The sequence below is a fragment of the Aythya marila genome (assembly GCF_965140915.1).
Source record: "Aythya marila genome assembly, chromosome: 14".
Classification (NCBI taxonomy): Eukaryota; Metazoa; Chordata; class Aves; order Anseriformes; family Anatidae; genus Aythya; species Aythya marila.
Window position 1 is genome coordinate 2,360,369 of NC_139055.1, and position 17,061 is coordinate 2,377,429.

Consider the following 17,061-nt stretch of genomic DNA (forward strand, 5'->3'; position numbering starts at 1 on the left):
ATTCCGTCTCTATTCAAAGGGAATGCATTTTCCAGACTGTTTGCCAATATCCAGCAGAAAAGCATGTGATTTTCTGTGTACACCAGCTGTAGTCAGCAGCCATCATGCACTCATGTTTCAACCTACAAACTAAAGCTAATGGGCTCTAGTTAAAAAAGTTTGGTTTTTTTTTGTTTGTTTTTCATCAGAAAAAGTTACTATGAAATAAATATCCTGGAATGACACAAGCACAGGGTGGGACCCAGACTGCATATGAATTAATACTTTAAACAAAAGCACTACCTTCACTCAGTACTTCTGTCACACTAGGCAGCGCCCAAATTATATTTGTTAAACTCATCTTACATGATAACATGTAAGAAGGAAGGTCATTTCTTCTACTTTTCTCCTTTATTTAGGAAGAAAAGAAAAATCTCTCCCCCCACCCCCACCCCCTGCTCCCTCCCAGTCCAGGACCCACTGCACAGTTCTATTTCTAATTTTCATTTCGAAAAGCAAGAACCTTCATCCTTATCTCAAGAGCCAGAGCTGCAAACAACAGGTAGGACTAGAGGGCTACAGCAGCTCGTTACAGCTAGCAAAGCCTTTCCACAGGCGTTACTCACAAAGGGGGCACTACAGAGATTTATGAACTTCACAGTCCCAACAGAAGCTCTCACACACCTCTCCTGGAGTATCGCTTTCATTTTCCTCTCAGGATCAGCTTCCTTGGCCCCTCTCTCCCCGTGACCACCTGTTCTGTACATCCGAACAGACTGCTCAGTTTGTGTGTTACTTTTCAACCAACAGATCCCCCTTCCTCCCAGATAGCCAATGCCTCTTCCTCTTCACATTCAAAGGTTCTGACCACCACCACTTCTTGAAATGTATTCGTTTTCCTGCCTAGTGCATGTTTCTAGGCAGTAAATATTCAGCGAAAGCATTTCTGAAGACTTCTGTACCCACCTTCTAAGACCCAGACTAAGGAACTACTGTATCCCAGCAGCAGAACCACTGCCAGCTGTTACTCATCTCACACCATAGAAGTGTGAAAGAGGAGGGGCCTATGACTTTTCATGCTCCAGAAGGTCAAATACTTAGTAAAAAGCTGTACAGCCTTTACATCACACAACAATGCTGACAATCATGTCAATCACCAGACATTAGAGCTCCCTGCATAGCTATCAAGGTCCTTTTACCAGGATTTTAGTTAGACCCCCAGGTATCTCACCAATCATTCAAGCTCCTGGAATGTAATATCTAGTGAGCAGCTTATGTTAATGTAAGCAACACTCTGCCTTCTGAGCCATACTCCAAGCAGGTTGTTTGGTTGCTATTGTTATTTATTTCATCTGTGCGTTTTGTGTTTTGTTGTTTTATTGCTGTGGTTTTTGTTGTTGTCATTTGAAAGAGTGCAGCTAAAGGGCTGAAAAGAGAAAACAAAAGCAGAATATCTAGAAATAGTGAAGCAATACGTGGATACTCAGAGAATATTTTAACTTGGGTTTTATTTGGTAGATTTATAATGTGGTATACAACTCATCATCCTGATACTGAATATCAGCACCAAAATTTGACAAGATAAGGACACATATTGGCCTTACAATGTGAAGTACACCAGGGATTTGCCCACTGCAGATTATGATAAATTATATGGATAGAGCTGTTTTTCACACCCTTCATGAGAAACAGGCAAAACTGGTGGGGCTTCTCCTGATTACTCAGGCACAATAACAGATGAAGGCCAGTAAGGACTGACACACAGATCAGTACCGAAGATATCAAGGGGTACTGTGTGTTCACATGGTTCACAATCAACTTCCAGAGTTAGCTGAAGGAGACAAACCAGTGAGTATTTTATGCTGTCCTTTTAATCGAGAAAAGGACATGCTACATGAGTGTCATAGCCAGACCCCACCACAAAGCAAAGGGAATGCAGTAATATTGGCTGTTATTCTATCCTTTGCAGAAGCAAGCATGCCTTGATAAAGAAACCTAAATTAACAGGTAAAAATTTTATAAGGTGCTTAATCTTCAAGAGACATGGAACACTAGGCATGTTTTCCAAGGGTGGTTATAAAATACCTATAAATGTCACAGCAGAATGAGCAATCAGAAGCCCAACATTTCTACAGAATGACCACATCAGCAGTCCACAAACGGAGGTGGTTAGCCTGCAGGCCAACAGGAAAACGCCTTAAAAACATGCACCTTTCACTCACATCTTTGAGAGGCTGCCAGAAGATCCTGTCATTGCATTGCTTTTGATAAAGAACGTTTTTCAAGTCACACACTGAATGAAGCAGACTTCTTCAGCTCAAAAAACAACACTGATTTCACAAGCTCCTTAGGATAATGATGGAAAAAGCTGCCTAGGCAGAGACAAGATGCCTCAGCTTGCACTATGTTAAAGAAAATTTTAATATGTCATATTCAGAAAAAGAAAAAAAAAAAAAAAAAAAAAAAGTCATGCTATTTAGGACACTTCTGTAGTCACATCTTCTAGACAACCTGCATGTAACAAGGCCAAAAAGGTGCAGAAGTCTTTCTAAAATGATGCTCAACCAGAACTTATGCTCAATGTCAGGTTTGATCATAATGAACACTTTCTGGTACTGCAGTCTGAGAAATCCAAATTATATTCACTATTTCTTGGTCAAACTGACCTCAGCTCCACGGCTAAAACTGCAGAGTAGCCCGAGCTACACATAGCAATTACTCCAAAGTATCAGAGATCAATCCCTAGCTCACCTTCCAAGAAAGGGAAGCTGGCTAGCAGTATTAAGCCCCTCATTCTATCAGGGAGCACAGGTAATGGACATCAAGAGATCATTTGCTTTGATGCAGTATATTTCCCTCACAACTATTCTACGTTTTCCCAGATTCTATTAATTGAAATATCATGACAATCCTACAGCCTTGTACTGATACAAAGATCCTTTCTACAGCATCAGCACTTCTATTTAATGTATTTTTAATTCAGAGTATAATATGAAATCACTTGGGAAAGCCATGCTCAGCTTTTATCTTTTCTGTGAATAATTAGAAACTTGGTAACAAAGGACACTCTCTGGATTGACATGCATTCGAGAGTCAAAACATCTGCATTTTTGCCAAGGGGCTTAGTAGTATTCTGTTCAGGGAGGATTCCAGGACCAGCTTTCTTTTAACCATGCCCATTTGCCAGTGTAATACAGCAGATTTGTTTGTCTTCCCAAGAAGTGACATGCCTGTCATACAACTATAACAATAACCTGGAGATGAAGACAGAAATAGCTACCAGGTGCCAAACTTAAGTTTATAGAAGGCATTCAGAAAGCCCATAAGTCACAATCAATTTTGCTGATTTCAGGTCAGCCCACAGGCAACTGCTGTTCCATGGGAAGCAGCTACTCGTCGCAGGCATTACCAAGCCACAGCACAGCTCCCAGAGCATGCCGCTTACTTCTGACATGTTTGAGTGGCACCTACACCGACCACTGCTGCTCAGCAGTACAGTAGTTGACATCCCACGCACTCCACCTCTGGTATCAGAAGTAACAGCGATTTACTGCTGATGCACAAACAGCCAACAGACTGTTGGTGGATTCAACAACAGATCATCAGCTTGTGTACACACAGGAGTGAACTGTCCTATCTGCCCTGTTGGTGAGCAAGTTCTACACAAGTGATCTGTGGCTGAACAGACTTAGGTTGTGCTGCATCCAGCACTCCCCTGACAATCTGAATGCTTGAAAAGCCTAGCATTGTCACTGAAGATAACAGATGAGATGGAGCAGGGGACTTCATAATTTGAGTAAGAAACCAAAGTTAAGCAAAAAGATCTGCTGCCCTGAGTCAGTGTCAAAGCTGAAGGAAAACACAAGCTCCTAGCTCTGCATCGAGTTCCCTGAGTAAGTGTTCCTGTCTGTAGAGTTGGAACTGAAAACAATGGAGGTGCTGAATTTCACAGAATCACAGAACTGTAGGGGTTGGAAGGGACCTCAAAGGATCATCGGGTCCAACCCCCCTGCCAAAGCAGGTTCCTCAGAGCAGGCTGCCCAGGTAGGCATCCAGACAGGCCTTGAATATCTGCAGAGGAGGAGACTCCACAACCTCCCTAGGCAGCCTGTTCCAATGCTCCATCACCCTCACCGTGAAGAAGTTCTTTCGCATGTCAGTGTGGAACTTCCTGTGCTCTAACTTGCAGCCATTGCCCCTTGTCCTATCCCCACAAACCACTGAGAAGAGGTTGGCTACATCTTTCTGTCCCCCACCCCTCAGATATTTGTATACACTGAGGAGATCCCCCCTCAGTCTTCTCTCCTCCAGGCTGAACAGACCCAGGTCTCTCAGCCTTTCCTCACAGGGAAGATGCTCCAGGCCCCGTATCATCTTTGTGGCCCTCTGCTGGACTCTTTCCAGGAGATCCCTGTCTTTTTTGTACCAGGGAGCCCAGAACTGGACACAGTACTCCAGGTGAGGCCTGACCAGGGCAGAGCAGAGGGGGAGGATCACCTCCCTTGACCTGCTGACCACGCTCCTTTTAATGCACGCCAGGATCCCATTAGCTCTCTTGGCCACCAGGGCACACTGCTGGCTCATGGTCAAGCTGTCGTCCACCAGGACCCCCAGAGCTTCTCCTCAGAGCTCCTCTCCAGCAGGTCGTCCCCCAGCCTGTACTGATACATGTGGTTGTTCCTTCCCAGGTGCAGGACTCTACACTTGCTCTTTTTAAACCTCATTTTGTTTCTTCCTGCCCATCTCTCCAGCTGGTCCAGGTCTCGCTGAACGGCAGCGCAGCCTTCTGGCGTGTCAGCCACTCCTCCCAGCTTTGTGTCATTGGCATACTTGCTGAGGGCAGACACTATTCCCTCATTAAGGTCATGGATGAAGATGTTGAACAAGACCGGACCCAGAACCGACCCCTGGGGAGCACCGCTAGTCACAGGTCTGCAGCCAGACTCTCTGCTGCCGATCACCACCCTCTGAGCTCGGCCAGTCTGCCAGTTCTCAACCCACCTTGCCGTCCACTCATCTATCCCACACTTTCTCCACTTTGCTAGTAGGATGTCATGGGAGACAGTATCAAAAGCCTTGCTAAAGTCAAGGTAGATGACATCCACCGCTCTTCCCCCATCTACCCAGCTGGTGATACCATCATAGAACAGAACGAGGTTGGTTGAGCATGACTTCCCCTTGGTGAATCCATGCTGACTACTCCTCATAACCTTCTTCTCTTACAATTGCTTGGAGATGGCATCCAGGACAAGGTGTTCCAATACCTTTCCAGGGCCAGAGGTGAGACTGATTGGCCTGTAGTTTCCCGGATCCTCCTTCCTGCCCTTCTTGAAGACCGGAGTGACATTGGCTATCCTCCAGTCTTCAGGCACCTCACCCATTCTCCAGGACCTTTCAAAGATGATAGAGAGCGGTTCGGCAATCACTTCTGCCAGTTCCCTTAGCACACCTTAGTTGGTGTGCTAAGGGAGCTGGGATAGGATGCATCCCATCGGGACCCATGGATTTGTGTGCGTTGAGCCCACTCAGATGCTCCTGAACCACTCCCACATCCACCAGGGGGGAGCCCTCTATTTCCCAGACCCTCTGTCCTATTGTCAGGGGCGAGGAGTCCCAGGGGAGTGTCCTTGAAGCAAAGACTGAAACAAAGAAAGCATTCAGTATCTCTGCCTTCTCAGCATCTCCCGTGACCAGGACATCTCCCTCATTCAGCAAGGGACCCAAATTATCTCTAGTCTTCCTCTTGCTGTTTACATACTTGAAAAAAAAACTTCTTATTATCCTTTATCTCTTTCGCAAGCCTCCTCTCTAGGTGGGCTTTAGCCTTCCTCATCACGTCCCTGCAGGCCCTGACAACACATCTATCCTCCTGCCAAGAGGACAGGCCCTTTTTCCACATTTCATAGACCATCCTCTTCCTTTTGATCTTATTGATGAGCTCCTTGCTCATCCATGTGGGTTTCCTTCCCCCCTTCCCCAATTTCCTATTCCTTGTGATGCACCGATCCTGAGCATGGAAGAAGTGCTGCTTCAGTGTTGCCCAGCTCTCACAAGCACCCTTGCCTTCTAGCAACCTATCCCCTGAGATACTCCCAAGCAGGTCCCTGAAGAGGTCAAAGTTGGCTCTTTGGAAGTCCAGGGTAGCAATCCTGCTTTTAGCCTTACTTCCTTTGCCTAGTTCCATCTGGAATTCCACCATCTCATGGTCACTGCATCCCAAGCTGCCCCCAACCTTCACATCCCTAACAAGGCCATCCCTGTTGGTAAGAACGAGGTCCAGGAGCACCGCACGCCTCGTCGGCTCCTCCACCACCTGCATCAGAAAATTGTCCTCAACGCACTGTAGGAACCGTTTGGACTGCTCGTGCCTGGCCGAGTTGCTTACCCAGCAGATGTCTGGGTAAGTGAAGTCCCCCATGAGGACCAGCACTCGTGATCGTGAGGCTACTACCAGCTGCTTGTAGAAGGCCTCATTGACTTCCTCCTCCTGATCGGGAGACCTGTAGTAGACTCCTACCACCACATCTCCCATACCAGTCCACCCCTTAATGCTTACTCACAAGCTCTCCACTTGTCCTTCACCCTCCCCCAGGTGGAGCTGGGTACACTCTAATTGCTCCCTCACATAAAGGGCAACCCCACCCCCTCGCTTCCCCAGCCTGTGTTTCTTAAAGAGAACAGAGCCCTCTATGACTGCGTTCCAGTCATGTGAGCTGTCCCACTGCGTGTCAGCGATCGCAACAAGATCGTGGCCCTGTGACCAAACACAGATCTTGAGCTCATCTTGTTTATTTCCCATGCTCCGTGCATTGGTGTACAGGCACTTTAGGGAAGTAGCAGGAGCAGTTACCCCTGGGGGGATGCAAGAAGATACTGGATGGGGGATCGGGAACGCTACCTTCTCTGAGGAGCCCACAGACAATCCTATGGGAGAGCTCAGAAGTTGTTCCCTGTCTTCAACAGTGACAGCAGTGACAACTTCCCCCGGCCCTTCCCTGTCATCTTTAGCTCCCCTCCCTTCCCCCTTCAAACCAAGTTTAAAGCCCTGGTAATCAGCCCAGAGAGCTTGCTCCCCAACACACTTGTGCCCCACTTGCTCAGTTGGTGTCTGTCCGTAGCCCACATGCCTGGGCTCTCAAAGGACGGCCCAAGATCAAAATACCCAAATCCCTGGTCCAGACACCACCCCCTCAGCCAGTCATTGACCTGTCCTGTTCTGCTCCTTCTATCTGCATCCCAGTCACCCAGCGGGAGGACAGAGAACACTACCTGCACCCCCGATCCCCTCAACATCCTCCCCAGGGATGCAAAGTCCTTTTTAATATTCATTTTTCTTATTGCGGCTTCCTGGGATCCAACCTGAATGACTACGAGAGCATAGTAGTCCTCCAGCTTAATTAGCTGTTGCAGAGCCTTCCTAACATCTCTGACACATGCCCCAGGAAGACAGCACACCTCTCTGGATAGGTTATCTGGGCGACAAATGGGAGCCTCAGTGCCTCAGCAAGGAGTCCCCAGTCACCAGGACTCTCCGCTCTTTTTTTTGTGGCACCAGTTACAATGCGGTGCTCCATCCAGCCCTGATCCTTATGTTCTGCACTTCCCTCAATTTTGACTCTCTTCTCGGGGTTGCTTCCTGGGTTTGGACTACTGTCCAGACCCTCAGCCTCTTCCGCAACATGCAGCCTCTTATGCCCTTGCATGTTTGTTTCCTCTTAAATTGAGAGAAATACTTGGATTTAAAGCTACTATCTGGCAAAGCTTAATCCCCTAGGTCCCTCCAACTCCTCTGTACACAAGCTGTACAAGTGCAATGTAAGAGAAATGCTATTCTCTGAATTAATTGCCACCTTGAACAAACAAATTAAGTGAAGGGGAAAACTCAAGGAGAAAGTATACAAAAAAATAAATAAATAAATAAAAGGAAAGGAAATTAAACTTTGTTTCAGCTCATTCATGAAGTGGAACCAAGCTCTTTCACAGCACAGGCATGCCTTATTATGAATATCATGTCATTTCTAGATCTAAACCAGTGTTTAACTGCAGCAGTCTAACAATAAATTAAAAAAAAAAAATCCCAAATGATTGAATTTTTCACCTACTGGTTCTCGCAAATCAATTGGAAACCAACTTGCATAGGCTTGTGTTTGATGGGGGAGAAGAGCTGAAAGCAAATTGAACCCCAGAAGGAAAGAAAGAAAGAACTGATTTCTAATAAGATCTGCAAAAGTAACCACAAGAAAGGAACAACAAACATTTTCTCACATTTGTCTGTAACAGTAAATTACTTCAGCTAAAGTAAATCTGTAAGCTGTTCAGCTAGGATCTCTGATCCTCATTTACTGAGATGAAGATTGACTTGCTCTTTTAAGTACATGACAACATCCTGTCTTAATCAATAATAAAGAGGCTGAGATTTGAGAGTTCACATTCTCTGCTCCTTACGTGGAGCACGGAGTTTGGATAAAAGAAAATGTGAATGCTTTATGCCCTTTTTCTAATTTAAAGTAATGAGACTTCATTTTTTCCGTGATTGCCACAAGAATAGTAATGTGCTCTAGTTTTCTCTGAGAAAATTGTCCGAACCACAGCTACCAGATAAACACCACGTTGAACACACAAAACTCACATGGTAGGACAAAACTCACCCAAGCTTCTCCCAAGTATTAGTGGACAAAAAGGACCCGAAAAGTTCAAGTCAAGTCTCTGAACGCTGTCCAACCAGTTGTACATGCACACCTCCCACATCTTTACTACATTTTAACACAATATGCCCTTAAGAACACAAACTTCCTACTCTGCAGACATATACCATCCTGCAGAAAAAATCCTTGGCCTGGAAACAGTCGGTTTTGTCAGCAGGTTACTAAAGGGCCAAGCCTAAAAATGTTAAATGTCTTCACAATTTCCTCTTTCCTGGAGAAAATAGATCCAAAAAGAGCATTGCACATGGATGGGAAGTTATCCCTTGACACCACCAACATGCAGGACCTACTCATGCAGCTAAGGAAAGCAGTGAAAGCATGTTTGGTTGGCTTTTTTGGCTGGGGAGGTTTGTTCACCCACTCTCCACCCTTCATAGGACAGTCCCTATTACAAAGCTGCTGAATATCAGGGATAGTTTGAAACAGCTGTCCATGCAAAGAACACAAAAGAAAAAAGACCAGAGAACTTCTCTTCAGTGTTGCATAGGAAAAATCTTTTTATTTATTCTTTCATGATAGCATGCAGGAATACTGAGGATATAACGTCAATAATATGGGGCTGTTTTATACAATGCAAATAGATAAGCTATTTCTTCGCTTCAGATACATCAGATATAAAGCTTCCCCCCACCCTTTGGGAGAAGGCTACGTTTTGAATAATAATTTCTTAGGTGGTTACAGAACAACAAGTCTAAACATTCCTAAAAGTACTTATAACCTTTCAAATTATTGTGAAAAATGTTAGGAACACTTCTACAGCTTGGGTAGAACACAGCAACTGTTCAACAGACACAAAAAGAGACATAAAAATAACAACTCCATAAATTATATGGATACCTAAGGCAAAAAGAATGAAATTACCAAAGCTAGGGTTTGATCATAGTACAAAGATGCTCCATGCAAATGTGTCATGATTAACACTGGTCTAAGGGTCATTGCTTTCAGCACTGGTAGCTTAAAATGCAGTGCAAGATGAGTGAAGAGAACTGCAGTTGCAAATGCTGGCAGTTAACCTGAACAAAAATGGGGAGAAAGAAGTACATTGCATTGGGTTATTGTGACTGTCCTCATTTAGTACACAATTAAGAAGTCCAATGATTAAAGGTTATTGGCAGACGTTTCTGGCATCTGCATATTTTTAAGTGCAACCAAGCAGAAACAATTTTTCAAATCTCAAGTGTCTGACCTATTCTGACAGATAATGTTGTTCAAAACTATCTAAATGGCCAAAGCTATTTAAATGGGATGCAACATTTAAAAATGTGAAAAGGCACTAATGGTTGTTTTTTGGCTTATTTTTGGTTTGTTTCTGGTTGTTAAAAATGAAGGCTATGAGAGAATTCATCATGTCCCTTTGCATCTTAAACTACAACCACTTTAGTACAAACTAGTCCAAATTTCATTGCTTTTCTCTCACCTTCCTCTCATGTTGCCTTCCTACTACCTCATACATATATATTTTCAAAAAAGCCCTGTCAGTCTCTCCTGCCTACCCTCTACAGACATTTAAGCCTAATTTATTACCTGATTGTATTAGCATAGAACACTTGGAATTCAAGACATTAAAATCTCAAGAAGACATGCATAGAAGGCAAAGAACTTTTCTCCCTTCCACAATTTAATGTGTAACAGGATTGGTTTATATCTTAGAGCATGCTTAAGACAAGTACTTCCTAAACATAATTAGTAACCCATTTTCAAACTTCTTTTACTAATAAGCCTTAAAGCTGAAATTTTTCCACAGTAATATTTCCACAGTAATACTTCTCTGATCACAAACTGCATTTCAACCTCTGTAGAAACAAAACATGCCAAGTCATTTATTGTCGTATTTTCACGTTTGAGTGCTAAGATCACCAGCAGGCCCAATACTCTCCTCAGCAGCTTCACTGAACATAAAAGTACCTCCTTTCAGATTAATTATCTTCACCTAAATTGCAGATTAAAAGGATAAACCTGAACTGACATAATCTAGTGTAATTTTTGCTGTTGATTCAGTTCAGCTTTCAGCAAAATTACTGCAAATTTGCACTTAGTTATCAAAGCAAAAATTTCATTCAATATCTTCTACTGAAGTCAAATGAAAACACACATTTACAAAGACACTCATGCTTACATTCCACAGATTTACTAGGTCAGCAGTCCTCCTATTCTTGCTGATAATGTTTTCAATATCAACTTCTCACAAAATGCATATAGATGTATACAGACTGTACATTCAGCCTGTGGGTAAGCAATCAACCTGTGCTCCCTCAGCTATCTTCAGCAGAAGAGACACACAAGCCTGAAAAAGAAGTTCTTACTGGTACAGTCTCATGTACTAAGTTCTACAACGAAGGAGTTTTACCTTCCACGGCAATTACCAGCAGTTTCAAGAACATACCTCCTAACCATATTATAATATACAGAATCTTTCCTTAGTTTCTGAGTATACATTGGTCCCAAGAGCCTTCTTATTTCTAATTCTTTCCCAAACCCCTTGTAATATTTTGAGTTACTTACTTCTGTAGTTACTAGGCATCGATTTGTATGCTTGTCTTACCACCTAGACTTCAAAGCTCTAGAAAGTAAACACGGAATTTATCACACATCTTACTACTTCTACTACTGAAATAATGAAACTCTTTATAAGTTATTAATTTTATTGTAAAAGTTTACTATACTATGTCTTCTGGAAAAGCCATTCAAAACAAAACTACGCAGTCAATTTCCCAATAGAACAAAGCATTAATACTAATTAGAAAGTTAATGTTCAATTAGATTTAACAAAAATACTGATGGCATCTTGAAAAGAGCCATAATCCTGATGGCCCTTTATTATTAGAATGATACCATACAACAAGTCCTACTACCAATACCACCTCAGACTATAAGAGCCCGAAGAACAAATGACTTTTCCTGAGATTTGTGCTTCCTACAATCCTTACAGCTCCCTAGGGAGCCATGTCAATTATACCATCATCAATGCAAATGGCATTTTAAAGAGTCTCTGCAACAGACAGACTGTTAATGCTGATCAGAGGTGCCAGTGTGTAGCACATCTCTCCCAAAAGCTCTTTAACCTGTTGGGTGTCTAGTCAGTTGGTTCTAATCTTGTCATTTTGTGACAGGCCACTGGTCCCCCCTCTGCCTTTGTCAGTCAAAATCAACCACTACAAACAACCAATTTTCCACCCTCAGTAGTGTGGAATGCAGTACTGGCAGCAAAATGATAAACTCCTGTATAGAGACTATGATAATGTGCAGTCTGCCAGCTTTCTTGCTTGATAAGTTCTTATTAAGATAAAGTGTTTTCCAAAAAACTACTCTAAACAGATAGTTAATAAAATAATGGAGTGTTGGAGAATGAAAACACTTAATACTACTGTACGCAGCTTGAGTAGAAAACGAAACTTGGCCTGAAACTTAATTATCAGTAGTATCTAAATAAATAAATAAGAAAAATGTCACATGCTCATTTTTCCTTGGCTTTTTATCTACATACTGCTGATGCTTCACTCATCATTTAAGAGAGTTTGGGGTTGGGGGCGAGTATAACTGAGTATAACTGAAGCAGGCATTTAAATCAAAAGAGAACTGCCATCCTAGGGAAGCAACTGGCACATCGATTTAAAAGCAAATGTGAACCCAGCAAGCTATCCCACTGCAAATACATTCATATGTGATATTTCACATTTGCATACCCAGGAAAGCCAAAGAAATTCAAAGTTTGCTGTCCTTTTCGATGATGAGGAATTATGATGTCTAATCCAAAAGTTAAATTCCTTTTCCCCTGATTAAAATTATCTATCACCTGGCAAACTAACAATTTTTGAATAATGTCGTTCAGTTTGAACTAACATTAGAAGTTACTTTCTAAATTGCTTGTACGTTAAACCTATAAATAATTTTCCAAATATTGTTTCTAACACCGATTTACAAATGGACAATGGAAAAGTCATTTGGTAAACCATGCAGTTCTTCACAAGAGAAGAGAAGGAAGAACAAAAGTACAAATATTGAAATAAGAAATGAGGGGCACAGGCAGAATAATCATTTAAGCCTTCAGACTTAAGAAAAGTTGAAAGAGGTTTGTGAACTGTGTGCTATTAGGAGACATGCAGAGAAAGCAAATACCTGATTTCAACACCAGCTTTTTATTGAAGGACTACTCTCTTTTCATTTGAGTTTTAGCCATGCTTAGGCGTATCTGTAGGCTGTTCAGGCTAGATGAAGTTTGGGGAACAAAGGAGAGGGGAAACTGCAATCCAAATATACTCATAGTACAAGTGTTATGTATGAGATGGGGTACAAGGTCCTATTGGGATTATCTTGCTCTTAATTGTCAATACCATTAAGAAATTAGTTCTTTTTTATTTCAAGGACTGTAAAATCTTTGTGGTGACACTGGAGTTCGACCAAAATAGAAGACTGCATGGCAATGTGAAGGTCCCAGGGGATAATTTCTCTTACCGAAAGTCTTCCCTCTCTTCTGAATCCGTTTCCCAGTCCAGTCTTTCAAAGTACATGACTACAGGTGGTAGTGTGCCTTCTCCACTTAGCACAGCTGTGAGCAGAAGTTTATGCAATTTTCTGAAAACCAGCTGTAAGCCATTTTTACTTACCAGCAAGCAGAGCTAGTTAATCAAGTAGATAATATTTTAAAATTTCATGTCTTGTAAGAGCTCAATATGCGTCATTTTCATAGCTCTTAAAAGGGCAGTCACCTTCTGGAAGGAAGGAATTCTGTCCTAGAAAATAACCCATTTTGCACCATAAACTGAACACACCACCATTTCAGGCTTTGGAATGAGCTCCTCTGTTTCCAGCACTCAAGTCTGATAACCCCATGCGCCAGTAATGGAGACACTCCATTGATCAGAGTATGAGTGTCAAGTTCTGTACTTCCCACACCGCAGAAGACAACTTTCAAATGAACATGAAGTTCATGAGGCATTGTCCTGGTTTCAGTTAGAACAGAATTAATTTTCTTCCTAGTAGCTGGTGGAATGCTGTGTTTTGGCTTAGGATGAGAAGAGTGCTGATAACACCCTGATGTTTTAATTGTTGCAGAGCAGTGCTTATACCAAGCCAAGGACATCTCAGCCTTTTCACTCTGTCCTGCCAACAGGCAGGCTGGGGGTGCAGTAAGAGCTGGGAGGGGACAGACCCAGGACAGCTGACCCAAACTAGCCAAAGGGGTATTCCATACCATCTGACGTCATGCTAAACAATATATAGGGGTGGCTAGCCGGGGGGAGGGGGCCGGACTGCTCGGGGTTAGGCTGGGCATCGGTCAGCGGGTGGTGAGCAATTGCATTGTGCATCACTTGTTTGTACATATTATTATTACTTTCCTATTATCACCATTGTAACATTATTATTATTATTGTTATTATTATTTTGTTATTATTATTTTCCTGTCTTATTAAACTGTCTTTATCTCAACTCACGGGCTTCACTTTCCATTTCTCTCCCCCGTCCCAGAGAGGGAGGGGGGAGGGTGAGCGAAAGGCTGCGTGGTATTTAGCTGCCAGCCGGGTTAAACCACGACAGGCATTCTGCCCCACACCATCCAAAATGGTAAACTTTCCAACTTCCTTGGAGCACATGTACTGCTCAGCTGACTATATCTCAAAACAAGACACAGTTCTTTCATTCAGCACTAGACAGCAGTGGTCACTGCTGGCAGCGTTAAACACTGCCCAGCTTTCACTCGGATGTTCAGTTGGAGAGAGATGCCAGGGTGGCCTCACTTGGACCTTCCCACACCGCCCAAGCAGATGGAGCCAGGACAGCTCGTCAGGCAGGGATCCCAAGTCCCATCAAGCACAACTGTAGAAAACAAGTACTCTCCAGTGCACACCCTGCAAGATCACTTGCCCACAATTAGGCTGACTGCTTTATGGATTTCTACACCTTAGAGAAATATTTTTCATCCCCCACAAAGGATTTTCACAGAATATGATACCATTCATTGAAGAATCCTTTTTGTGTATGCACCAATAGAATATTTGATGTTGCTAAATTCAAGGTTAATTTGGGGAGTTTTTAGTGTATCTGTATAGAACTTCTAAAGCAGTTTCATGTCTTTACCTTTGTTGTAAATAAAGAAAATAAGTTGCATTTGTACCCAACTCTCCAATCTATTTTACTATATTTATAAACATGGGTGATTATTCCACAATCAAATCCATTTTTCAGAAGCCAAAACACAAACATTTCACCAGAAAATATGTGACCTGAACTTCTCATTCCACTGAGGAACAGGAATCCCTGCTGCAGATAGTTTCTTTTAAGTTAGCAAGACGATCCCTATTTTTAATTTGGTATTTTGGTAAATGTTTCTATTGACCTCAGTCTTCCAGGTACCCTTGAAAGCTTCTGTGCAACAGTGGTAGGCTGATTCTCCACCTCGCTTTCATGCCACTTGAGTGGATTTTAATTCAATGAAGAAAATATATTTGGCAGCAAATGACAAAAGATGCTGCTTGGCATCATATTCTGATTTTAAACACAAGCTATTGGAAGCCTTAAAATAATCCTTTGTCTTACCCTATGGTTTCTGAAATAAAGGTCAGATTTATTTCCCACTCTAATATTGGAGAGAAGAAGCCAGAATATTAAAACATCATTTTCTGTAGATTAGAAGAATATTGATTACATGAATTTGGGTAAAGTTCAAAATAATGCAGGGAAATACCTCTGAATATTAAGATCTGGTACATTGTCAAGAGAAGTTAAAAGCAGAGTTAATGTGATTCATTGACTGATGGTGGTGAGTTTAGTAAATTCATATACATTCAAAATCCAGTTTAAACTCGAAACAGTATTTGATTAACCTATGGTTATGCCATGACAGTGTTTAGATCAGACCATTTTACTTGTGTTTTTTTCTAGGCCACAAAAACAGTAACCCTATCTCAGTTGACCTATAGTACCCCTGAGTACGAGTACTATTTTCAGACTTCTGCCAGCCATATACTACCCTGTTAGCCCTGGTCTCACCTCAGTGAGGGTCAGCTGTATTTCAGTTTCTTCTAATAGCTTTAATCATGCTTCCAGACTGAAACAGAGCAGAACAAGGAATGCAGGCACTTCGAGTAACTTCAGGAAAAAAAAAAAAAAAAAAAAGAGAGATACTCCTTTAATAAGCTTCTGAGCGTTGTTTATTTTGCAGATACATTATCCCTAAGGTGAAAGAACTTCAGAAGATCTAGAAGCAAAGCCCATAATGAAGCGTCCACAAGGAAAACTTTTTGTTGGGGGATCCCTTGTTTAGTTGAGAGTACACAACCAGAACCATGGAAAACCCTAGTGGCATTTAATGCTTTAAAGCAGCACTAGTTCTTACTTACATTTGCTTCCAGCAATCAAGAGAGATGGAGAACAGAGCAATAACACACCTCCCAAATTTGCTCTGGGACTACAGGGAAGGATCTAGCATTAGGTGCTGAAGTGCCAGCAGGCACTACTGCCTTACACCTCTTAATATCCACATAGAACATAGCAGTCACAGGGCAGAGTTTTTAACATCTGTATTTGGCCAACAAATTTCACATCATGAATTTAAAAACCAGTACTGGAATTTGGTGCTGATCACAAGGGTCTCAAGTTCTGACTAGAAACATCATCTTGGACCTTTTCAATTCAAGCTTTCACTGAAATTGCCATATCCTGAAGACTTCACTTCATCAAAAGCTTCTTAATCAACTCTTTCTCAGCAGTTATGCACTTAAGTTCATAAATGCAGATTTTTTTTGATGTTGCTGTTCCATACAGCTTCAGTAAGAATACCCCTATTTCATTCAAGTAGCACTAGACTCTCCTGTTAGCATGACTCTGCACAGCTGCCTAGTAATTCAGCACACACGTTTCAGCATAATGTATTTTCACACTACAGGGTGAAAAATGAGAGCCTGGCAGTTGCTGCTTGAATATACAGGAGAGAAGAATTATTTCTATGAGCTCACAAAATATCAAGAATAGATTTAAAAATTTAAACATCACAAAATAAGCAGAAGGAACTCTGACTGACTGACAGTTCAGACTCGCCAAATATCCTTTCACTTCTGGTGCAAAGTTACAGAGCTGGGCTGGCTTGCAGCTCAGGAAGCATCCAGATCCAACATTTTAGTAATTGACTGACTCATAAAACAATATAAAAATAAATAAACCTAAGAAACACTCTAAGAGGTGAGCACCTACAAATAACTGCATCTCACCTCCCTGGTGTATGAGACAGGAGCTTCTTCTGTTTGAAAGAAATACACAGTTGCATAGGAATGTTTTCTGACTGCATCTGCATTGAAAACCCTTGCTCTACTGCTTTGCATTCAAAGTAGGCTTAAAAGGATTCATCTACTCAGAGGTCTGTCCAAGAGTACTGAGGAGAGGT